The sequence below is a fragment of the Nymphalis io genome, chromosome 25, assembly GCF_905147045.1.
Source record: "Nymphalis io chromosome 25, ilAglIoxx1.1, whole genome shotgun sequence".
In the NCBI taxonomy this organism is placed as follows: Eukaryota; Metazoa; Arthropoda; class Insecta; order Lepidoptera; family Nymphalidae; genus Nymphalis; species Nymphalis io.
In genome coordinates this window covers 7,172,139-7,199,119 of record NC_065912.1, presented here as the reverse complement: position 1 = coordinate 7,199,119, position 26,981 = coordinate 7,172,139, and the positions used below count along the sequence as shown (strand labels likewise).

At 33.6% G+C, this 26,981-nt stretch overlaps 1 protein-coding gene across 6 annotated transcripts in view; it reads left to right on the top strand.

Moving 5' to 3' along the window:
- Positions 1-26,981, top strand: part of LOC126778200 (C-terminal-binding protein) — an 86,258-nt gene that overhangs the window by 21,552 nt on the left and 37,725 nt on the right. For 4 of the 6 annotated variants that reach the window (XM_050501664.1, XM_050501671.1, XM_050501665.1 and 1 more), the window contains one exon: positions 8,434-8,469. The gene's annotated coding sequence lies outside the window, so the exon portion shown is untranslated. Of the gene's footprint in view, positions 1-1,277; positions 1,529-8,433; positions 8,470-9,677; positions 9,697-26,981 lie in introns of those variants that run through there. The other 2 variants (XM_050501667.1, XM_050501668.1) reach the window with 2 other exon arrangements.

Genomic DNA, 26,981 nt, shown 5'->3' with positions numbered 1-26,981 from the left:
CGACGATGATCGCTGTTTATGCCGTTTGCGCTCAACAATCGATGTCTTTGTGTTCGAGTACAGGACGACTAGCGTCTGTTATTATTAATAGGTATTATTGCTAGCAGGAAAACGTGTCTCGAAATAGCGCAATTGTGCGACGTCGAGGCGGCCGACGTCCGTCATTATTCACTTTTTGCTAAAGCGCACTAGCATTGGGCGGCCTGGTCGTTTGGTCGACGCGGACGTTTTTGCGCCACGCTTCGGTTAATACGCCGTTGTCATTTTTGGACCACTTCGATTTCCGGACTCGAACTGGCCGCTCGGCGAATCGCAAAAAACTATTTCGGCTTTCATTTCGGTCCGTTCTGCTTCATTTGCGTTGATTGCTTCATTGCTTGTTGTATTAAAATTGCTCTTTAGGTATTATCAGCTTATTAGCATTACTCGTTTTCAAAAATGTGGTTGATTACGCGTCTCGTCGCGTCGCACAGTTGATATATGTCCATATTAAGACAATAGCTGCCTTCGCTGACAGATGAACTAATTTAGACAAGTCAGACCATACTCGCTTCAATAGAAGTAGCGAGACGTATCCGCTCGTTTTTATTGCTTTGTAGGCGACTTTAGTGAGTCATTGTGCTCGTAATATTGATTGTCTTTGTGTCGCTGAGTAGTCGGCTTACCCTTGTGATATTCTATTATTACTTAAGCCACACAAAATCAAATAATCGCATTAAATGTCTGACCTGAAATGAATGACATTTGTTACAAATTTCTACTTCTACAGTTAAACAGATAGACATGTTCAACCTCTAACCACCTTCGCTTTAATATTACATGTTAAATTGAAGCAAACGTTCTTATCAATACATTAATGTTGCGCAATTCTCGCCGTTAATAAATAAACACGTGTTATCTCGGCGGTATTCGAGAAGGTTCGGCGTTCGCGTGTCGTTGCGCCCGCGCGCTTTCGTACGTCCTATACATTGCCGACCGAAATCGTTCGACTCGTGAATAACTATCGCCGGCTCAACCTCGCAGTGCCGTTTGCAGTGTTCATAAATTGCGTTTTCGTCGGCGTGAAAGGCGACCGCCGCAAGCGGTGCATTCACCGCTCGCCGCGCCGTGTCGAATTTATCGCAAGATCGATACGTGCGCCTATCCGCCAACGCGCTCCGTACCACACTTACCTGCGCCTAGCCGGCGACGTCATCACACGTGGCGGGGACGCGCTTGTGTGAGTGCGCCACGATTATATGGAATTCAGCGATTACGCCACTTATCTACGCCCGAGCCGGTGCGACCGCGCGAACAGTAATAATAATAATTAGCCGCCTCTTTATTGTTATTCGAGGCGACCGGCGTTCGCTCACTGTCATCGACAGATAAACTCGCCTCGCAACCGAACCCGTCGCGCACGCCTATTGCAAAACGTTCTACGATTGTGCTTATTGTTTGGAACGATGTTTCATTGTGATATCTAACAGTGAGTGTACCTGCGAACCATTGTGAACGGATCGTTCGAATACAACGAAGGACTTATCAGGTACGTTTGTCGAGTAAACTTCGCTAGTATCGTAAACAATAGCACGGTGCCTGTTTACCGAGTGCCAGCACGATAAACAGGTGAAGTATGCGAGGGTTCGCCTAGGTATACGCGTTCAGTGACCTTGTGACGCGACGCCATGCGCTATCGACTCGCTTCACGTGGCCGCTAAACTATGTTTATTTTCTGATTTACCTGATTTGATGGCTTCGTAATATTACAACATCCATGCACGAAATTGCTATTTGTTTCGACCGATAACAATATCGACTTGTGTAATAGCTATGTACGTTTGTTTTGTCAAATTAATATTCGAAGTTATTGAACGAAGTACATGTATAACTGAGCGCGGTCAGTCTTAAGTTGTAAACTTCTTTGATTAAACTTTTGAGATCGTGCGCGGAGTTGCCGTTTGAAGTACCTACTCTCGCCAGTACAAGGTGTTTCTGTGTTGGCAACTGTAAACATTTCTCATCATGTTTATTTATGCGGTTTTACTACGAAGTTATATGTATTTATATGCGGAGCTATCTCTGCTATTTCAAAAGTTTATCTTCAGTTGAGAACATTAATTGGGTTTACAATCTTCAGGCCGAAGTTTTGAAACTTGTACGCAGACGAGATAAAGCCCTGTTATGTAAATTAAAAAAAAAAAAGATGACTCGTAAATAATGTTTTATATTTTGCAACTTTGAATTACTTTATCGTATCGTCAAATATTATATTATTTCGTTAGTTGTTGAAAATTAAAATCATTTATCCGTATAAAATCTTTATTTCGAACGTAATATTATATAACTGTAAACAAAATTAATGAAAAATTAAAATATGATATTATATTAATGTCATGGATTGTTTAAAGTTCGCTTCATCTTCTATATGAATAAAAATGTTTGTTTGTTCTCTATGCGTTCCTTAACTATTGTGATGAAACTTGCAAATATTCTCCTAGCTCAATAAAATTTAATTTAGCGGCAGCGGTGGTAGCAAATTTTGAATAATTAATTATCATTAATATAACTTCAAAGTAAACTTTAATTTATCTTAAATGTTTTCTCAACGCTACCAACTTTAACACATTCATATTTCCGTACATGTTAATTATGAAACTAAAAGTACACGTAGGAAGCGATGCACGAGGAAATTGCATAATTTAAAACTGCATACGATTCGTGTTATATCAAGTTTTACGCTGTTCACAAGCAGCTAAGCGCTTACGTTGCGTTCCGAATGTCGCTGTCGGCGCATATCAAAACGTGATAGTTATTACAATATACGTACGTACGTGGTTATAATATAAGCAAGTGGAAATGTTTCACTAATGATGTCACACTAGTGAAACGTTGATAGCCCTGATTATGATTTGCGTGCGGGAAACCGTCTCGTGTTTTAAGACCATTGTGATATTATAACGCACATATATATATATGAAAATTATATTCTGCATCACTTATAGTCTATACGCATCGTTGTTGATCATCAACGCATTAGGCCGTTGTGATATATGCCCGTCTTTAGCACATACGTATATCAATAAATATGTACAAATATATTTATTTTATATAACAAACAGTAATGTATAGATTTAGTGATTTTAACTGACGTATATATTACAATTACGCGCGTGGGTACAAGCGTCTGAACTAAGCCGAGCCTGTGTCTCAGAGGCTATGTTTGAACTCCATATGTTTGAATTTCGAAGCCGTCTAAGATTTATCATCAGCGAAAAACAGAAATATAAGTATGATAATGAATAAATGAGTTAATATAAATTATATAAGTTAAGTTATAAACGATGTGCCTGTTATTATTATGGTTCACTCAATGACATTATAAAAAGTGATGAGTTGATAGGATCCCTCCCATTAAACAGAGGCAAAAAGACAAAATATATTTATAATAATAATAATAATTTCACCATCAGTATAATACCTCAAATATTTTTAGACAGTTTGGACTTAAAATAGTTATATAGTAGGGTTTTTGCAAGCCATCTTAGTTCCGAAGGTCGGTGGCGCATTAACGATGTTAGGATCGTCGATCGGATCGATAGGAGGATGTTGTGGTGACCACTTACTATCATGTGGCCCATATGCCATTGCGTCCCCCTAGCTATGATTTAAAAAAATACGATATTATTAAAATGGCTACATCATAATATAATCATATAAAGAGTAAAAGTTATTTTCAAAAAGGTGTTTTTCTACCGTACAGTTAAATAATATTTATGTCGGTATCATAGCAACTGTTGACAGTACATACAATATAAATTAATAATAGTAGTCTCTGATGCATATATGCAGTGACTTATTGAGCGAGAAAAGCCATTTCATTGAACGATTACTAGCGAGACCATGAAATAATCCATTCATCATCGCCTCTGTTGTTCAGTTTCAAATGAACGCGTATATTATATATAGACTAAATATCCCAACCGAGATGGTCTAGTGGTACGAACACGTGAATCATAATCGAAGATTGCGTGTTCAAACCTCGGCAAAACACATATGAAGTTTTATTTGTTGAATAGTTGAAGTTTACAATAATTCATCTGGAAACCATGTGCCGAATAAATACACATGTAGCAGCGTGATGAAATAAGCTCCAAATCCTTCTACTCAAAAGAGCGGAGGCCATTTACTGTATTTATAAAATATATTAAAAATCTTAAATGATCTCGGTTTCAATTCAGCGATTCTCGTTTTCACATAATGATTCCGAGCCAGCGATCGTCAATTGTATTATATTCTCCAGCTTTCTATTCCGTTCGTGTCCGCACAGTCGAGCATTGTAAACTCAGTTCGACCTACGGCACTACAACTTTCTTTGATCCCTGAGCCGCGCTGCGTGTATTTTCTAGGCTGGTGCCTATGTGTGCCGCTATACCGGTTTTAATGTATGCCGCACTGGCTCGGCAGGCCGTATAAATAACGTCTGGTTACTCGTTAATGGACATTTTGCTGTTGCGATTATAAAGGTCGATGATATTTAGAAAATCTCTCCAGTTTCTAAATTTTTTTTTTTAATAGTTTTCGTTATATTGATAAATTTATGACATCATTTTCTTTGACGAGATAAAAATGTGTAAAGGGTTTGTCTTTAATATCGTCCGATAGATAATAAATCACCTATGACATTTCTTATCTCACAATGTGTGGATATAAGAATCCTTTTGGTAAGCTTATAATAATTGATTGTTATTTTAAATTGTTTTTTTTTAATAATATAATATAATTTATCATTAAAATTCGATTCTATGTTAGCCTTGTACTTTAAATTAAATAAAAGGAGAAAGTTAACCTCTCTTCTCTGACCTAAGACTGCAATAACAATTATTATGCAAATAAAATATGGATTTACGATTTAATAAACAAATAAATAAACAAATCGTTATATATATCGATAGTAACAGTAACAGTAACAGCCTGTTAATGTCCCACTGCTGGGCTAAGGCCTAAAGGGAGAGCCTTTTGAGGAGAAGCCGAGATGGCCTAGTGGTAAGAACGCGTGAATCTTAACCGATGATCGTGGGTTCAAACCCGGGCAAGCACCACTGAATTTTCATGTGCTTAATTTGTGTTTATAATTCATCTCGTGCTTAACGGTGAAGGAAAACATCGTGAGGAAACCTGCATGTGTCTAATTTCATTGAAATTCTGCCACATGTGTATTCTACCAAACCCGCATTGGAGCAGCGTGGTGGAATAAGCTCCAAACCTTCTCCTCAAAAGGGAGAGGAGGCCTTATATATCGATAACTGTTATATATTTATACAATAAAAAAGAGGTTTATTTCTTATACTGCTTAACTAATAAAAATAACAAACCAAATATACATTGAACCTATGCCGGTATAAGTTATCATCTTCTGAGATGCAGCGCGTTACGCAGGTTTTATTATGTAAGATTACATATTCACCCGTTTTAAATTCAGATTACAGATGTGACATGTTTGAAGTTTTTTTTTTTACATATATAAAAAAGATTTATAAATAATTAGCTGTCACCAGCGCTTCACTGACGCTAAAAAAAAGTATCCATCTTCTATTCCAGGACAAACTCCGCGCATATATCAAGTTTCATTTTAATTCGTCGAAAAATATCTGGTAAAGAAATTTCTAGGTAAAGTAAATGCACGAATTTTCGTTTTTGTAATATTAGTAAGATTAAATTTATTATCTAATATAATAAATATTATCGCTAAGATGAATTTATATTAAAAAACTTTTTAGATCAAAGCTAGTTAAAGAAACAAATTGTTACGAAAAACGAAACAACATCACTAAATTGATTAGAATATGTTAGTTGATGAGTGACATGACGATAATCAATAATGACGTAGCTCGGTTGTGTTGCGATGTGATTTTATTATGAATTACCAAGGTATATATAAAAAAATTAGTGACCGACTTACTGACTAAAATATCGAAACATAGCCTACAAACTGAGGTTAGCACCATAAAAAAGTACTTCTTTACAGTACAAGTTAGGTTAGCACTAGGGAAGATTTTTTTTGAAAATTTAACCCCTAAAGTAGTGATTGATGGAGTGAAAGTTTGTACAAAAAGCCTTCATTTTTAAAGATGATATTGTTTTTTTTATATAGAATAGGAAAGCGGACGACCATACAGGCCACCTGATGATAAGTGGTCGCCAACGCCCATAGACAATGGCATTGTAAAAAATATTAATCATCGCCAATGCGCCACCAACCTTAAGAATTACACTGTTATTATACTGACTCACTTACCCCTCAAACTGGAACACAACAATACCAAGTACTGTTGTTTGGAGGTAATATCGAAAAAAGAAAAGAAATAAAAAGACAGCATTGTATAACTATTCACTTGCTAAATAACATTTAAAAAATAAGTCCGTTATTTTCTAATAATACTCATTATCGATATACGAGGAATGTCTACGTATTTTTCACATACAAAATAAATACGAATATATTTATTACTCGCACCGAAATTTGCCATGTCACAGTCCATCTAAAAATATTGCACTTGGCACTGAATGAAACGGCGTTAACTCTTTGATACGAAGCCAAGGTATTCTTATATAGTTTTGTTATATACATTTCTCTTATCAGTAACATTTTCGACACTCGAGTTATAAATAGTGATAAGAATGTCTATTTTGACTTGTGCATTTAAAACTGTTAATAACACTTATTTCTTTGAAGATTTGATTCTTTTGTTAAGACAAAGTCTTTCATGAAGACAAATAAGTAATTTTTGTTTTTCACTAAATTTTGTCACCGTGACGTGTCTTTTTAGAATAGAATTTACGTTCACAAAACTCGGGCTTACATTCCGAATAATGTATGTATGCCTTGTTTTTGTTTATTATCCTTAAGTATCTTATTATTTTTAAAAGTTAAATTTAATGTATAACACAATTAATATTACTATATCTGTAAGATTTGTAAATTTTTTACAAGATTAATAAGGACGCTCGGTGTGAATTATCATCGTCAATTAAAAAAAGATTTCATTAAAATGAAATTAAGCGCCGCCATCTTAGTCTTGTAATGTGACGGGCTGATCCGAGCGTCACTCGACCTCCACGAAGGCCGAGCCCGGCTTTTATTGATTTTTTATGCGCGTTGTCCATTTCATTCCTACCTACCAACGTCCAACGCCCCACTCGATATCGGGCCGCGTATTATAAATGTATACAAAAGAACATCCGTTTGGGGCACTTTTGCATCTTTTGTCAACTTAAACCTACTTGTTAATTGGTCCAGGTGGCAAAGGAGGCACATAGTATTTACTACATTTCATATAAATCTGTTATGTTTCACAATGAAAATAATAGACCAAATGATGTAGGTAAATATACATGTATGAACAATACAAACTTAATAATAATTCTATTCTTATTAATATAAATAAAATTAAACATAAGGGTTTTTAAAATTTCGAGGAAAACAAATGAATTTGCATGTTTCGAACATTTTTTTTTCTACTGGTTTTTTAATTTTTGACATTAAAACAGTTGACGACAAAAAGAACAAAAGTTACGGACAAGTATTCTCTTCGCCTATTTATATATAGATTTACCATTAGATACAAAATTTAAGCGACAATAACTTAATAAGAGTTCAATGCATCTGTAATTTAATCGAGTAGTTATTCACTTTGACGTTTCACTAAACCACACCTACATAAGTGTATAGCTTTGCAACTAGCTACGTGAAGGCAACGCTCGCTATTGTCGAATGAACTCGTCAAACTCGTTGTTTTGTATAGAACGTGCGATTGTTGGAATGGCTAGCAATCAATCGATTTTCACGGTGGACCACATACACGGCGCGGTGTTACGTTCGTTAAAAGTATTGTTTATTATATTATATGTTTCTTTCGTATATATCACATAATATATCCTTATTACCGTTTGCTCTGCGTGGTTCCGCGTTAAACGTTAACGCCCCGCCTCCGTGGGTCGTAGCATGTTGTTATTACTTTATAAACTTTTCTCAATAAGTAAGCAATTTAAAGCAAAAAAAAAAATACTAATTCGGATTGGTCGATTAGCGCATTGAAATAAATAAACTATTCGACTTTTTATTTCTAAAGTATGTTTTTAATTTTGCATATATGTAGAATGATTATTTTATCCAAAAAATATTGTGAGCGGAGCTGGGAGTGAAAACTAGTGCATTTTAATGAAGTTTTCAAATTAATTATATCAACGGAATTGTATTTAAAATTAGAACATAACATTTAATTATAAAAAAAATAGCTATTTAGCTATTAAATCTATTTGTCGTATTTCTGATTGTTTGAATCAGAGCATGAACGTGCTTACAAGCAGTTTGTAAGTTCGGCGAATATCCTAAAGCCATCTCAGTGACATATTTATGGCACATTATTAATTTAATGTTCTTATTTGTTTTAGGTTAAAGTTGGGGCAGAAAACAGTTCGGATAACAGAGTAAGTAATTATTTTATGTTTATTAATTGATTTATACGTTTATCAAGGAACTTTTTATATATTTAACTTGAATGAATATATTTTTACGAGTTTGCATTGGTACATTTTAGTAATGCTTGTCAAGTAAGTTTTAAAAATTGTGACGATTTCATATCACACCACGTCGTATGGAGCATTGGCTTTCATGTCAACTACTCTTACCCTCGTGTCATCTCGACGGAATACCTATTGTCCACATATCGTTAGACTCTACAATCCGTCTTTGTTAGAATGAGTTATGTTCCGTGCCTCGACAGTTCGCTAGATGAACGTTAACCGCACTACAAATCATCACTCCGACCAACTCTCCGCAAGAATACCCCTCCCACCACCTCTCGCCGCCTCTCCACTCCGTCTCAACTAATTCCCACCCTCGATACATTCTAGCACCATAAACGATTCTAACACGAACATACCGACGAAGTAAATGCTAGAATTGCACGACTCGGCCGCTGTGATCATATCGGATCGTTTGAACACACGATCATTAAACGTATATCTGTTAATAATAATTGCGATTGTCTGGTCGTACGTGCGCGGCGAGTTATGGCGCAGTTGCCGGGCGGCCCCTCCCCCGCGCCGCTAACCGCATCTTGAGACGAAATGGCATGCTGCAGTTTGAATGAGTGCCCAGTATATACTTGCATAAGTATGTTACGGGGTAAACGCAACTTGCCGTATCATGAAAAAAAAATGTATAATGCATTCTAAATGTCAGTTATAATTACTTTTAACGCTCGAACTATGTTGGAAATTTTACCGTCGTGAATACTTGAAGATTCATTCATTTACGTATATTTTATATGTAGCAACATTATTAGTTAGTATACTTCTTTAATAAAGTAAATGTAATTAGCATTATTGGGTTAACCTTTTCATTAAAAGTTGATAGCTAGTGCATCAACTGCAGTCACTGAGCCGAGTTTAACGTTATTTCAGACATATTTATGACTCGTCCACCGAACATAAAAATTGAAATGTGTCCAAAAACGGCAGCTGTAAAATGTAGATAAGCGTTTTTCAGCTTACGGTGCTATATAGTACTTTTTCCGTTAGGTTGCACATTTTTACGAGCACGCTCGACGGACCCGAATGGCGGTAATTTAACACAGGCGGGCGGGCAGACTCTCACGACCGGTCCCCTACGTGATCTCCGGCGACGCCCGCCGACTCGCTAATAGCGAGAATGTAAGGCCCCAAATACACTTACACTTACTTAACCATGAATTCGAAACGTAATGCCTAATACCGATATTGACCGATATCGAACGCAGCCATCTCGTGAATTTTTCATATAACGACGATACTTTAATAATAATATAACATTGCAATGTAATAAATATTTTAATGTTTTTATAAACTGAATATGCAAGAAATGTGATAATATTTATGTTATACTACAATCGAACCATTTCAAGCAAAGGATAAACGTAAAGCCAATGCGGAAAGGTCACTTTATTTTTATTCTAGATTGAATTTTTTATTTATAATTTGTCATAAAAGGCCTTGTTAGATGAGATTTTTTTCCATTTTTTGCGAATCGCTCTCTGAATTTATATCAAAGGCAGCCGCGGTGATTGCAATTGCGTCGATTGTCACTCGTTCGTCTGAATTGACCCGCCTCAATTATTGTGACCAGCGTCCATTAGCACCCTCGCCATCAATCTCGAACAAATACGCTCCAATTTATGCAAGGACTCTTCGGGTCTATTACGTCCTTTTATAGCTACTGATAGTCGACAATAGTTGGGTCTGGAATAAAGTTTTATGCTTCGAAATTTGTTCAATCCGTTTCAAATTATTTGGTAAACTTTATTTTAAAAGGTAAGGTATTAAGGTCAGTTCCTTGAGATTTACGATTATTTGCGATCGTAGAGTTCTAGGAACAAGATTCGACAATCACAACTCGGTAGTTTGATATTAGCTTAATGTATTTAAGTGAAGTATTTTTTTCGTACATGACAAATCGTAGTCATTGAAGAAGACTTAAAGACTCCTCTTACAACCCGGGTTCCTTCAAACGAGGCGTGAAGAGGCATCTTGCGGGCCGGCAAGGAGGGGACGGCTAGTACAGAACATTCTTCCCGACTGTACTGGCCGTCGTCGCGTTTAGACTCTACTACCACTTACCATCAGGTAAAATGACTTCATTTGCCATCCCGGGGCATATAAAAAAAAGAAAAAGAAGAATAAGAATATTGTTAAAATAACCGAAATATTTTTTGCATTTAATTCGGCGTTTTATCCAATAATTATTAATGATATATATAATGTTTATTAATGACGCAAGTGTAAAGTAAGCCTAAAATCTTCAGCCTTTCGCAAGAAACAAGAGTCGCTATGTATTGGTATGCGAGAGTCGATAACGTTGAACAAGGCCGGCGTTTCGTCTGTGTGTACGAGACAGGTGTGTTGTATCGTGCAGGCATACTGGTTATTCATCATTAGCCCGGCTATGGACCGGCGATGATTTTTGGTTGATAATAATAATAAAATTTTACTTTCATACGTTCCGTCTGCTAAAAATTTTTAATGCAGAGTGACTAAATTAATATTGCTACAGCTATTTCGTTTGTTTTATAATTTTATTTAGTTGTGCGCTCTGGTTTCTGTGTCTGTTTCATACAGTTTGCAGTGATGCTTGACATGTAAGAAATATTAAACATTCCTTAAATCGCCGATGCGTCACTTATCTTGGGAACTAAACTAACTAGCTCACTCACCCTTTAGACCGGAACGCAACAATACTAAGAATTGGTATACAAGGTAGAATATCTGATGAGCGGAAGTTACCTTCCAATACGTTTGCACAAAATCCTATTACCTAGTAAACGAAACTAAAAACTAGTTGTAAGTATATACGCCAAATTTTATCATAATTATATATCCATAAATGGGTTACGATTTTATTTATTTCCGATTGTGTAATACCTGTCGCCTCGCTTTTGGCGTCGGCGACGTTTTATTATAATTTCTTTTGTTATTTGATGTAAATTATACTTACTTATTATTATCGATTTAATAATTCTATTGTAAAGCACGGAAAGGAAATTAAAAATAATCTTATAACTGTGTTAAGCTGGCCTAAAGTAACATGTCAATGAAGCCGTAATTTTTTTATGCTTTTTACAAACGAATTCCTCGATTCATTAACATATTTACCTATAAATTTTGGGGGTGAATACTTAAATAATGGTGTTTCTTCTTTCAAATGTCAAATTAATGATCACCTAAAGAGAGAAATCGGTCTTCAATTAAACACTCGATAAACTACGCTTAGTAAGTAAGGACAAGAAATGAAATAAGTATTCGATATGTCACATTTCAAAGATTTACGAATTTAATGGCGACAGAAATCGCTTCGGCTCGAATCGATTATACCTGGGTATCTGTTACTGCCCGCTGATTTTTATATTGATTGCTCAGTACCTACACAAAAACCAAGTTTTGTAAATCATTTTTGATTAAAAAAAAATATATCAGTCCATTAATAACTTCTATATTCTTTAATTATATATTATATATGATATTGAAATAAGACCTTTCCACGTAAACTATTGTAAGAGTTCGTTTATTCTTATTACTATGTACACACGTATGATATTAAATGTTCTAACAATCGATATGTACTTAACGAGATTAGGTATGAATCGAGATGCTTACATAAACATGACGTAATAGTGCCATGTTTGTTCTATAGAGCACATACAGGAAAATTAATTACGGATGATTTTTTTTTCTTTGTGACTTTAAATTATTTGAAATTGAAATATATTTTAGCTGGAGCTTTTATTGTCTTTTGCTAAACTTCTTTTTCATCATTCCGCTTCGTTCGCGTGTACCAAAATAACTATAAATAACCGATAATCGAAATTGATACTAAATAAAAAATAATTATATTATTTATAATAACTTTAATTTATTCTTGTAATGTAAATATTTTTATGGTAACGGCTTGAAACTTGTAACGGGAATTCGTATCTCATCAGGTAATTAAAAATTGATTTAAGCTGAACCATAATAATTAATGTTGTAATAATAATTAGTTCCAACATTCTTTGTGTTATTGTTACATTTTATATTATAGCATTATGTTCGAATTTACCATAAAATACGAGACTATTTTTTAAATTTAAAAGAATTTATGCTTTAGTTTTTTTGTGACATAATTGTCTTGTAACTGTATGGCTATGTTTTACCTCAACATGTATATATCAATAGCATTTTTAGTAAATAAGGAATTTACCTCATTGTTGATTTAAAACAATGTATAAAACGCAAACACGAGGTAATATTTGTCCCTAGTTAATATCCGACTTCACGCCGTTTTGTGTTACTAACGGCACTAGGGTTGCTATATATTTAATATATTGTATTAAATAACGAATAAGTATATTTACATGTGATTGTGTTTCTTAGAGGAAGAATCGTATTTAAAAAACAGACGGGAAATATAAATGACATCATCACGATGAGGATAACCACGAAGTTTTTAACACTTGCCAACCCTGCCGGCCCTTAGTATTGAGAACGATACGGTAAACAGGAAAATGCCTGGAGGCATCGCTGGTGGCCTTCGTCATTGAAGAAATTCTGCAGTTTTGAACTTTATTACTTTGGCAAAAAGTAGAAAATTGTTTACGTACTCCGTTGTTTAGTTAGAAACTGTCGCTAAGGGTATGTTCACATCTTTGGAAATGGAAGCTTTCTATACATTCTAGAATTACGATGAGTATAAAGTCGAAAAGTAATAAGTACTCTAGCGGTAATATTACATTTATATACTTATATGTGTAAACTTCTTAACACATAGGTAATAAAATATTATTGCTGGTTAAATTATATATAACATAAAAGGATACTTATTCATACTCGCCTGTAGTCTAATGTTAGAGCAAAGCAAATATTATTCGTTTCGTTGCCGCGTTTAAGCTATTCAAATTATTATACGAATTCCTCGTTACCAAGCAATTAGAGTCCGTAAATACATTGCAATGAATATCAAGATCGTGCGTCGAGATGACAGTTGAAGTGTAGCGTTGCCCAACGTAACTGTTTGACAGATGATTTGCAAAACGTGCGTCACGTTCGGCGAATTATCCAATAGTCGCGTTTATTTATTTTATGTATGGCTGACAATATAACTATTTCGTTTTATCGTGAGGGATGTACGCTTATTTTGAAACGTTCATACTAACTCTTTATGGTTCCGTTAATCTTACTAATTTTATAAACTATAATATTAAAGGACAAACATAGAGAAATGTTTTAAAGTCCAGGAACTTATACGAGAGTACTCAGAATTCACAGAAGTTTCATCACTATCGGATTAATGATTTAGGAGAATATAGAGGACAAATAAATAAATATTTATATTCATTTATAAAGATAGATATAAATAAACTATGTGTGTTTTAATGGGTGTTACCCCATCATGCCCAAATGGTTAGTCGCATATAGAGCAAAGCGGAGAACTCGATAATGTAATAATAATAATGTTATAATAGTACATTTTTCTAGTAATTACATAAAAAAATCTTCGCATAAGCTATGAACACAAAACAATAAATTAGCTAATTGTCAATATTACTAAAATTCAACATCACCCGAATGAAGTATCAGGTAACAATTATTATTTAACACTCAATCTTATTTGGTCCTTGTTTCGTTGAGTAGTGTCGTGTAGGCCATGTTTATGTTATTTCGGGTCGATGAACTAAGTACATAATACATTTGTTACTAGTGTTATAAAAACAGTAAAAGTTCTCGATATGTATATATACGATTTTGTCACTTGTATGAAATTAAAAAAAAAACAAGTAGCCGTTGCAATTTAATTCAATAAAAATGTATATATATGTACATTAACATAATATAACCTTATATATACAAAATATGTATCACATTGTTCGTAATCGGTTATAATTAGACTTATTCCAATGAATAACAATAAAAAAGTCCTTTAAATATATCGTTAACATAATACAATTTACAAAAGTTAAAAAGATACAGCCCTTAAATGTCATACGTATGTGTTTAACGCTCCTTTTCTTTGAGAGGCTTATTTCAACAAGCTTCTACCATCAGCAGAATTTTAATCCAACTATTGTGGCATTCTTCCCGATGTTTTACAAATTTAGTGATGCTTGCTCAGACTTACCCTTGCTCTTTTTATAAAACTCACATTTTCTAATCACTGGGCCATCTCTGCTCTACGATTAATCTGCGACTTAAAAGCATTGACTAGGCTTTGTGCAAGCCCATCTGGGTAGGTATCACGAAATCATTAGATATTCTACCGCTATACAGCAAGCAATATTTAGTATTGTTGCGTTCCGGTCTCAAGGGTGAATGAGCCAGTTAGTTTAGTTCCCTACGTTGGTGGCGCATTGACGGTTTAAGAAATGTTTAATATTTCTTACATCGCTAATGTCTATGGTGGGGACCACTTACCATCGGGTGACCATTTGCCCATCCTTCTATCTATAACATAAAAAAATATAATTGTAAGGTCCGTCCTACTACTAAAACTAACATCTCATCTTCGTTGGATTTCTTTTCTTTGAATATTTCATATCAATCGTTTTATAAAACCGTGTCCATCGTTATATAATACCGTTTTAAATCCCGCACCGTGTTTACAATTCAAATAGAAGTTTCCCAGTGGCAGCGTCGAAACAAAAGTGTACAAAAAATATCTACCGTTCGATATCAGGATAAATAAAAAAGGTAAAATGGCCGCCAGGGTAACAAAAGCGCGTTTGAATTGTTTGTGAAAATCAACAGAAAATTCGTATATTTTGCGTATACTATATTATATTTTATTTGTATTATTTATTCAATTCAAATGAAGTTTAGGGATATAAGTTAATATGTACTTATTGTAATATACCAAGCGGCGCCTTAAAACCGTTAAATGCCTTCGAGTGTGACAATTAGCAATTAATTTATCATAATCTGCGTGTAGTAGTAAGTAGTAACAGCCTGTTAATGTCCCACTGCTGGGCTAAGGCCTCCTCTCCCTTTTTGGGGAGAAGGTTTAGGCTTATTCCACCACGCTGCTCCAATGCGGGTTGGTAGAATACACATGTGACATAATTTCAATGAAATTAGACGCATGCAGGTTTCCTTACGATGTTTTCCTTCACCGTCAAGCACGAGATGAATTATAATTACAAATTAAGCACATGAAAATTCAGTGGTGCTTGCCCGGGTTTGAACCCACGATCATCGGTTAAGATTCACGCGTTCTAACCACTAGGCCATCTCGGCGTGTAGTAAAACTTTATTGAAGCCTAGCTTTATTAGTTTTTGTACTTGTTTTTCGCCTAACTACGAGGGCGGTAACCCCTGACAACGTGTATCAAAAATTTTATGTAGTTCATACGATAACATAACAAAAAAAAACAAATTAATTAAATTATTTTCGCATTTATAATATTAGTTAAGATTTATATGTAATGAGTATATATTTTTGTTATACATGTTAGCAAAGCACGTGAAGAAAATAAATGAATTTCTTTAATAGTTGTTTGTTAATTTTACATACGTTAATCACTATGTATTTTAGCAATATATATTGCTTTTTATAAATGTTCTTGTTTTCTTTTTAATTTTTTATGAACAAACTTATCTGTAAGTTAAGTTCTATTGTATAAGTGAAGTGTGAATGAAAGTAACAATTATATGTATAACATAAATTACATACGAACAGTATATATAATTTGGATCTTTCTCAAAATTGTTAACTGCTTTGTTGGCGACTACAAAAGTAATAAAATAGTATCGCTTCGAAATTAATTTAATTAAACGTCGATATTAATATTCAAAGAAATTCTACATTTTTTTTTCAAATTAATATATTATTTGAGTACACATATGTATATAGTTTTTGATATACGTTTTCTTAATTAATAAATTGATAAAAGTAGCATAATATTATTTCTACATTTGTTGCCTTTAACAATGATAATAAACAATAAGTAAAATTCTTTCATGCTATAATTTTTTTTTTATTATGAATGTAACATAACTGGCTAGAAATATTATTTCGGAGCAAAAATGTCGAATCAATTATAGCTTCCTGTGTATTGTGTATATCACTAATTAATTCGACTTATTAAAATAATCTTAATTTTATAGCAGACTAATTTAATATATTTGTAAATAGGATACGTTTTAAAGCGTTTAACGAGAATTGATAATAACTTTCTATAACATTATTATAATTCGTTCTCGATAAGAAGGTTTGAATATGCTTGTGTATCCGGACTTGAACCGGTAACTTTGGCTAAGTTTTGGATTTTTCTCACTGGTCTGTCTCAGCTTTTTAAATATATTATATATATAATTAATATGTAAAATTGATACTCGTATAATGGATAATTGAACTATAATATTTATTGTCAGCGATGCTTATTATTAGTATAATTAAATTATGGGAGTGGTGGGGGTAATATACGAAGTAAGCAATAATATAACTGTAAAAATAGTTTTAAAAAATTGCCTCACAAATCATAAAATTCAACAAAGAAATAAACGACGAGGCACGCGTTCAAAATAATGCTCGTTGTTCCGCAGAGCCTTTATGCTAATTCAAGTGCACGTAGTGGCTATAAATCTGCGGCTAAGCGGGCTACGTTGCTTCGCACTTAGCCAGCTAGGCTAAGGTCAGATTCGGATAGTTATATAATAGGTTTAATGGCTACATCTCTTCATCGTCACCTAATATATGTATTTAATTAAAAACCACCGTTACTAACTTATTTATACCCATTTTAAGTACGACTTTGTATTTATACATTTTTAAGAAGTACTTAGTTTGGGAATGTTAAAAGTATATTCCGAATGCGTTATTCATATAATAGTTAAACTACCGAGAAGTCAATATCGTTTTTTGAAAACAAAAAAGGTTATATACATAAAAACCTTATTTTATAAAAAACAATTATGTCATATTATTACAATTCATAATAATTACATTGTTGCAAAAGTTAAGTAATATGGTTATCAAGCTTAAGTATACGAACATTCATTAAGTATCCACAGGTTTTTCAAGTAAAAGATGCCCTCGATGAATATTCAAGGCACGTTACCACCGGAATGGTGATCGGAACGCTTTCAGGTGTCCGTTAAATTTCGGTGTGGGCAATAAAACGTTTAAATTGGTTTTATGTTGTAAAAATATACGTTTAAAGTGGATTTTTATACTCGTACAATAGTATTGTGTATGTAATAGGTATAAAAATAAGCCTCCTTGAAGCTTGAAGCTTACTTTTAATAAAAATCGTTTCAATACTTTACCCGTGAAAGCGTAAAAGCGAAAAAATAGAAAGAAAAACAGGGTTACTTTCGCATTTATAATATAAGCATAGATTTAAAGACTTTTTTTTCCTCTCTAGATCATAACCAAACAAACCTAATATAAGGAAGATAAAAACCGCGTCCTTTCCATTTTACGGTGGTGAACCGTAGTATATTCTCCTAACTTAGCAATTAATGATCAATCGTTGATAAAAAACGTAAGCGAAATTGAAAAAGTCAATAATATAGCGAATAGTTTATAATATTAAAGTATTTAAAAATATAATGCGTTATTCACGTTTCGTTGTGACGGTAAAATAATTTTTCGTTAATGGTGAAGTGCTAGTACGAAGCGATGTAAATCAGCAAAGAGGAAGTATTTTAATAAAATATTATAATAACGATTTTCTGATCGCGAACACATTCGAAACTACGTAGCATCAACCTTTGCAGCGTATTTTCAGCGCTGAACGTTCGAGTCTTGAGTGTCCGCATTCGAGTTTGAATATATAAAGGTTTTATAAACCGAGCCCGACTGGCTTGGGTATTCTAACTACGTATTCGTTGTGACAGCTGCTGCACAAGATGCAGAATTTTTACGTAAGCTTGTAAATATATAACTGTTTGTCTCGTTTAGCGATGTTGTTTTTTTAACTGTTAACTACATTTCGTTATAAAAAAAAGTTATTAACTTTTTTTTTTTAGTATAAGTCCTTTCTGCAAGTTTTTTTATCTATATGGAATTATCTATCGCACATTGCCCTCAATATAACATTTTTATAAAGCCAATATCCTACTTAATACATGTGGGAAATTTAATTTAAAAAAATAATCTTATTATAGTAGTTTTTAAGGTTATCTATTCCCTTGAATACTAGAGGTGCTTGTTTGTGTTTCTTACACAATATAATGAGAAGTCGCCTACAGTTCACCAGAATGGATAGCTTTTATGGTTACTGCTCTGCGCCTTTGGATCGTAACGTCGAGTTTCATAGTCCTACCTCAATATAAGCGCTAAATATAAACGGGCTACATCTAACGCTACATGATTATTTTTTTATTTTTTCAAATCGCACACGTAGTCTTCGAGATTCGCTCGTTCAAACGTCCAAAGTACAGAAATGTCCTATACGACCCAGCCGTAAATCTATGTTGAAACTTTAGTATAAAAGTTTCAAAACAGTACAACTCGTTGAAAACGAGCAATTTAAAATCGACTTCAACACAAGTTAGAGTATAACGTATAAAAATCGATTTCGATGTCCCTATAATTCCGACCCCTGTTGGCTTGTGACCCGTTTCCCATAATACTCGGTAACAATAGCCGATATCCACTTTCCGAACGCTGGCATTGAGAATGTGCAGTATTCAATTACTGAAGAAACAATAATGATAAATACTTTCAATATTGTATCTGGCTGGTTTAAGGGGCTACTTAGTGCTTTAAGACATCATTTCAACGTATTAAGTTTTATTAAATTATTTTTATTAATTTAAATAGCCGTTTTTATAAACCAAGTTTTTCTTATTATGTTAATTGCCGTTATAAAATATTTTAATTTTTCAGTTCAATGTCAGTTTTAATGTTCGTTGCGCAATATTTGTTTTAACATTCATAAACTCATTGATATCCGTTTATTACGATTCTTTTTTTAATTTAATTTAATTACCAATTATTGATTAAAATTAACTCGAATTACTGATTCTTTTACAGGTAATTGTACTTTTCATATATTTAAGTATAAGTTGAACAAGAACCAAGACAAAGCGAATCAATCGATCTATTACTACAATAGCTTGTCTATTCAATAGTGTGAAAACGTTACAATTACGTGTGTGCGTGTTAATCGCTACGAAGTCTACACAGATACCTACGTTTTTGAAACGTGTGTGTGACCCGTGCGGACTTTGAACCTTTCCTTCGCAACAACAATGCGAGATGTGTGAATGCGATGAATGGCTAAGAATACTGAACATGTACAGACAGCGCTTAATTAGCGCTTTAAAATCTCCCGTACGTTAAAAGCCAATGATCTAAATAGATAAAAAGAAGATCGTCTGCTCTAGTAAACAAAAAAAAAACAACCATTGTTTATTCTTAACAAATGTTTACTCACGTACCTACTGAAATAGATTTCAGTCTTTTATAAAGATTGTCCAATACATAAATTTTTAAGCAATCTTTGTGGGCGACATTGCTTTTAAATTAGGTGTCTAGGTTCTTTCGTATTCCTTTAGCAATCGAACATCTAAAGATCGAATTATTCAGTAAACGTACCGCGTAAGTAAGTTATTTTACGTCGTGTTAAGTCTCGTGTCCCGTCGAACGGTAATAAAATTTGTTCCATCATCATATATAATGCTGTGTCATGATAAATTCACCGTTGAACCTACAGTTAGGACCGATATGTATGTATTTTTATGTAAAAGTTTTAGCATAACTTTGTATTGGAATGATGTATTGACTTTACAATATAAAATAATAATTGTTTATTTATATGTTCATATATAGAACAGTTTGTTCATTAAATTTATTAGACTAAAAAGTAGAACAAGATTAAACTTACATTTAAGTTTTATATTTAATTAAATCTTGTAAAATGACGATTGATTGCAAGAACTTGCTTAAATAAAATTATGCTTTTGTTTTTGAACATGTAGAGTGGATGTTATAGACAGGATAACTCCTAAGCATCTGATAATAATATTTAAACATGAACTTTTATTTTAGAAACTGGGTTTTAATTTCAGTAACAAACTTATGATATGACGTAATTATTTAGAATTGTGCTTTTAAAATGTTAAAGTTAAATTCTTTATAACGCAAATGTAAATAACTATTAAATCATTCTTTATTTTGTTGGAAAGATAATTGTTTGTCTCAAAATGTTAGTTTATGTGCTGCGCGGATATGACATCGTTTATGCAAATAAAAGTAATAATCAATAGCAAAGACAAGCTCTTCCGGCTTAGCTTAGATCGCTTAACCGAACAATCGACCCGTCGAGTAAGCGAAACTGTAGCCTAGCTTAGCTGAATACGAGACCGAGCAAGTATACCATATTATTTAGAGTTATATTTTAAAATAAAGAAATTTTTATGCAAATCATTGTTTTTTTTTTCTTTTGCTCGATTGACTCAAACAAATTGTAACAATATTAAGTATACAAAAACATGGAATAAAAACAGAAAATGATATCACAAACATTTTTCAATGTGCAATTTTAATGTTTAAAATTCATTCGACTCAGCTATTACCCCGCATTGGCAAGTTTCACTTCCACGAACCGGTTAGATTCCTTTATCACTGCAAGGGGGCATGGGGACCGCAACTCGTTTCACGTTCAACCCGCTCGTCGCTAGCTGACTAAGCGATTAGGGTGTCGAATGATCTCGCAACGAAACGAACTTATTGACAAAAATTGCCAATGCTGTAGATGAATCTATAATCTCTTTTGGAATTGTTATATATATAAATGTCATTAATGCAAAATGCAAATGATATCAAAACTTAGATGTCTTTGTTTTAAGCATTGAGTAAGTTTAGGTAAACAAAAACATACGTATTCTCTCTCTCGTTGCATATTTCATTCGCATATTCCGAAATAATAAAATATGTGTGTTAAAAGAACTAAGTCGAAGTGTGTACAAGCGTGAGAAGTGTTCAACTCACGACAAATGGCACCAGCGTTAAGTCTTTTGTCGCGTGATGTTTTGTCGTTATAAAGTAAATCTACGATGTTTTTTTTGTTGTTTTTATAGTCCAGTACCAAATAACCCGACGAATGAACTAGTATACGTTGGCGTCGTATTGACGATGAATGTTTAATTCCAAACCACGACAGTGACAGGTATTGAAAATTGATACATAATACGTTTGAAAATTGTATCCTCACTTATAAGTGTCTGGCATAATTTCTTTTAAATTAGATTTAATTTCATTCGATAGAATTCACATTGAACGCCGGTGTTGGAAACCAACTCCAAAGTCTTAGAGAAATATCTTTAGTAGATGTAATTTGCATTTATATAAAGTATAAAGTTTTTTTTACGGTATCTAACAAATTTTAATTTCAAATTATTCATTTTTTGTTATCAAAAAAGTTGTTTTTGAGAAATCATACAGAAATGAACTCGAAATGGTTTGACCATGTTTCAACAAAATTTTAAAGTTAAAGTTTTAAATTTCAAGATAGTAGCCAGAGCTTTGTTGAGATGGGTTTGTCTTTCCAATTCGTTCATTGTTCGGAAGCGTCTTTGTGGAAACGCTGACAGCGTAGTTTTGCTGGCGTCGTTTCGCGTGCCACCATGAATAAAAGTTTGACTTCGATACTGTATTTTTGAGTAGCGCTTTCCTCTCAATGTATTCGAAAGTGTTTTATTACGATCGTCGAAATTTTATTTATTGTCATTACAGTTTTGTGTAACTTTTATTATTGTTATGATGATAATTTTATTTTTGGCATTAATTTAGTTTCTAATTTAAAAAAAAAAACATACGCAACATAACGATTTATTAATGAAAGGTAAATGTTACTTTAAGTTTAATCTATCCATATATAATATTTCAATATTATATATTTACACTGGCCGCCAAAAAAATCGACCCACCCGTATTTTTTTACTTACAAAGTTGTTATCTTAACTATGCGACGACCTAGGTGGATTGTTTTACTTATGGGACATACATTTAACATTTTATTACCCACTTGATATTGATTTGGAGGAGTTGTAAGTGTTATTGAGGATATTTGGAATATTTTTAAAGTATTGATAAGAAAACGTTACTTTGTGCACAAAGTGCATGGTTAGTTTATTTCCAGTTCTTAACGCGGAGTCATCTCGGTTCGATGTTTATTATTGATTAAGTGTATGAAACTTTGTTGAAACAATAATTTTAATAAGTTTAAACATAAAAAATGGATACTACTGAAGCAGAAGCTGCTCAAGTCGTAGCTCTTCTTCATGAGGGGTTAAGTCAGCGAAATGTGGCTAGAACACTAAAATTAAGTCGTTCAGCGGTGCGAAGAGTGTACAAACGCTACTTGGAGACTGGGGAGTATCGCCGGAGACCAGGATCTGGCAGGGGGCGTGTCACGAACCCGACCGATGACCGTTTTATTGGTTTGACGTCTTTAAGAAACCGACATCTTTCGGCTGTTGACGTTCAAGGTAGACTCCGAGAAAGTCGTGGAGTGTCTGTGAGTGAAAATACTGTAATAAGAAGTCTTCGAGAGCAAAACTTAACCCCTCACAAGCCAACAACAGGACCAAAACTCACAGCATCCCATCAACAAGCAAGACTACAATTTGCTAGGCAGCACGTCGATTGGACACTGGACCAACGGGAGACAGTATTGTTCAGTGATGAAAGCCGAATGTCTCTAGTAGGCTCTGATGGACGACGTAACGTCATGCGAAGGCCAAGAGAACGCTACTCTCAGTGTTGCATTCGAGAAACAGTCCGATTTGGTGGAGGCTCTACAATATTTTGGGGAGGTATTTCTTTGACGGGACGCACAGAGCTGGTTTTTTTCCGTAATCGTGCTGTTAATGCTGAAACTTACATAACGGACATTCTGGAGCCTCATGTGATGCCTTACGCTGGATATATTGGGGATAATTTCCAACTTATGCACGACAACGCACGACCTCACGTCGCTAGAATTGTTAAAGACTATCTCAGGGAAGTCGAAATTCCAATTATGCAGTGGCCAGCCAATAGTCCGGACTTAAACCCGATAGAGCACCTCTGGGACCAGCTAAAACGTACGGTTCGAGCACGAAATCCAATTCCAGAAACCCTGAATCAACTGGAAGCTGCCCTAACTGAAGAATGGCAACGGACCCCACAGGAAGACATTAAAAAGCTAATCAGGTCACTTAATAGGCGTATGCAGGCAGTGGTCAAGTAGCAGTAGGTCAAGAGGAGGAAACACTCCCTATTAAAGTAAGATTTAGGCACCCAAATTTAAAAACAAACGGCATAATCGTTTTGTACACAAAAAAATAAAATTGCGTAAAATTTTGTGTTTTCGTGTTTTGTCACATATTTACCTAAAAACCCTTTTTTTTGCGCACTATTTCTGTTTTTGTACAATCCTACAATTGCATTTTTTCATTATCAATCTTAAAAATATAAATATGTGGTAGTTTAAAACCATAAGATAGCTTTTTTACAAAAAATGTAGGTGGGTCGATTTTTTTGGAGGCCAGTGTAGTTTACAAATAACATTAAATTCTTATTGCTTAACAAAAAAAAATGTTTGAAAGTCTAGACAGATATGGGTTTTTATGTCACTCTTACACGCAATGGTTTTTCGTCGGAGCTCAATAAGTGACAAAGGTCATATGTTTATACAGTTTCAACGTCCGAGCACATGACCATCTATCGGGTTTAAGCAACTTATTGATCTGTCAAACGACACCAGCGGCCATCTTCGAAAAGCTTACGGTTCACGAAGTAGCAAGCGTGTTAAAACTTGGAAATGCTTTCACTTTGTTGTCACGCGACGGATACGATTAGGTATCATTCGTTGAAATTACACGTTCGAGGGTTTTTTGTTTAACTTTTTTTAATGCCAATAGCAACTGGTCTTTGATGTTAGAAATTAATGTTACAATATAAAATAAACATGTCAGTACGATGTATATCAATATCCATTTATATACGTACTAATTTGCAGTATATGTTCTTTATCGCAAATATATAAAATATTATAATCATTGGTAAAATATCATTTTCTTTAATTATTATTTATATATATCCTGTCTTGGCTGTATCTCAAAGTGATATTATTAGATAATGCCTGTCGATAACGCTCAATCCTGTCCCTTGTTTCGGTGTAAAATAAGACATGAATGAAAGTGTAACAGACGATAAAAAAAATCCACAAAGAAGGCTTTACATATTTTTTTAACCTAAGTTAGGTTTTTCAGTTGATTGCAGTCGAATTTTTATTATTTGAAAATTAAATACTTTTAAAATGTTATAAATAAGTTCGTTGTTTGTTCCTCGTATAGTTTACAAATGTAATTGTCAAATATAATCGTAATCGTTCTCGTCTCAGACCGTACAAACGCTAGCTCGCGTCGCGGCCGGTCCGGTCGGCGCGGGTGAACGACCCGAGCGCGTCCCCGCGATCGAACGCCGCCTCTCCGCCCTGCCCCACTTGCGCGACAGACATTTTACCGTACTTTCTGTTTTCTGTGCTACTGCTATCAACTAACCAACAGTTTTATTTTATTCGGACATCGTCCTTCATCTGCAAAACGAAAAAGGGCCTTCGTAAATAATATATACAACATTTGAAAGTTTAGTTTGTTTAGTATGAATATTTTGAAGGTTTTGAAGTTTATTAAATGAGTTTCAGTTACATCTGATACAAATAGATAGTTATATTCATTTGAAAGTGAAAGATTTTCTTTATATTTTTTAATTTCTTTTAAAATATTATATAATAATATATAGCATAATAGCTAAATATTCGTTACAATTATTAGTTTACATATATATATATATTTTATGCGTCATTAATAAATGATAATAACTTGTATTATGGAATTTAACATTCAATTAATTTGCACGGAGTCCAATAATTAAGATATTAAGTTAGACTTTGTTCTAAAATTTCAATTTTTGCATATGCACAATTAAAACATATAATTTTTCTTTCTTTTTCCTATTACGAAAGCCATGGTGACTCATAAAGTGCTATACACACCCCGTTGTACATGAGTTATGACTTCTATTGCAATGTCGAAAGGATGCAACGTGTGTGTAACTATACGTTTCCGTTCTTCTAACAAGTACACGGTCGACGTTTTTTTTATTTTTTTATTTTTAAGCTGCACTCGACAACGCGACAGTCGGATCCTATCTCGTTTTTTAGGTTAAGTTCTTAATCCCTTAAAATGCATAAAGATGCAATATTTTTTCTGATTTCATTACATTTGTTTTTGTAATAAAAAAAAACATGTGAAGTAATACGTTTTTTTTTTAAACTTCTTCGTTGAGTTCATTAGTGGTTTGAGTTTTCACTATTCTTTATTAAACAAGTAAAAAAGGTATTTTTTATTTAGGTAACTTAGAGCGTGTACAAAATACACGTTAATTTTTTTTTTAAATTTATTTCTTTAATTTAATAATATGCCAAGTTGTTATTTCATTTTACATAATAATTATTATTTTCCTTCTTTATAAATTAATATAAAACGTAACTTATAAATAAGCTCTAAAACCTTATCAAACAGGGAGAGGAGGCCTTAGACCAGCAGTGGGACATTAACAGGCTGATACTGTAACTTTTGAAGCACTTTTTATTTATAAATTGATTTTGCATTTACAGTATCAGATTGAGTAGGAAGAGATTCAAAAATGTTGTTACATTCTCATTGTTAACAGTGATATAGCAGCAGAACTAATAAACAGTTTGAATCGAGTTTAGTTTGATACAAGTTGTGCTATTGGGACTGTTACTAAAATTTCCAGTGCATACGAGTACGGGCTTCTGTCGAACTCCAACTAGTTAGAAGCTCCGTACTTGCAACTAATCCGTCAAAAACATGCTACCAACTACACCTATCTTCAGTTTTAACTAACTTAAGTTCGAAATTTCCCTCGTTACAACACTCCGCCGCTTCCTATGTGAAAGTAATCGCCTTTCATATACTTTACTTTGACTTTGTACTTAGTCTTGTTTTCTTGTTTCAAACAACTTTGTTACATATCGTGTATATGATGTATATAGAAATGTTGGTCTTTGTTGTAGACATTAGTGAGTTTAGGCTTGAAATATATCTAAATCTATTTAAAGCACTTTGTGTATTCAGAGGACAGTTTTAGGTTTGAATGTTTAATTATATATATACTTAATAGAAATTTAATAAAATGTATATTGTTACTATTTATAGCTAACAAATTTGTTAATTTAATTTTATATATAAATATTACTTCATAGATTGATGAAAAATAATAATAATAAATGAGTTTCATTGTTAGTTTTTTTTTGGTTGCAGCTTTAAATCAAATTTAATCTTACAATATGACCAGAAGTGTTTTTACGAGCCTAATTCTTTTTTTGTAATATCGATATTTCTTTTAATAATATTGCAGCAATCCACGTAAAAAATGGACCTTTTGTACGAATAAAGAATTATTTATAATAGTG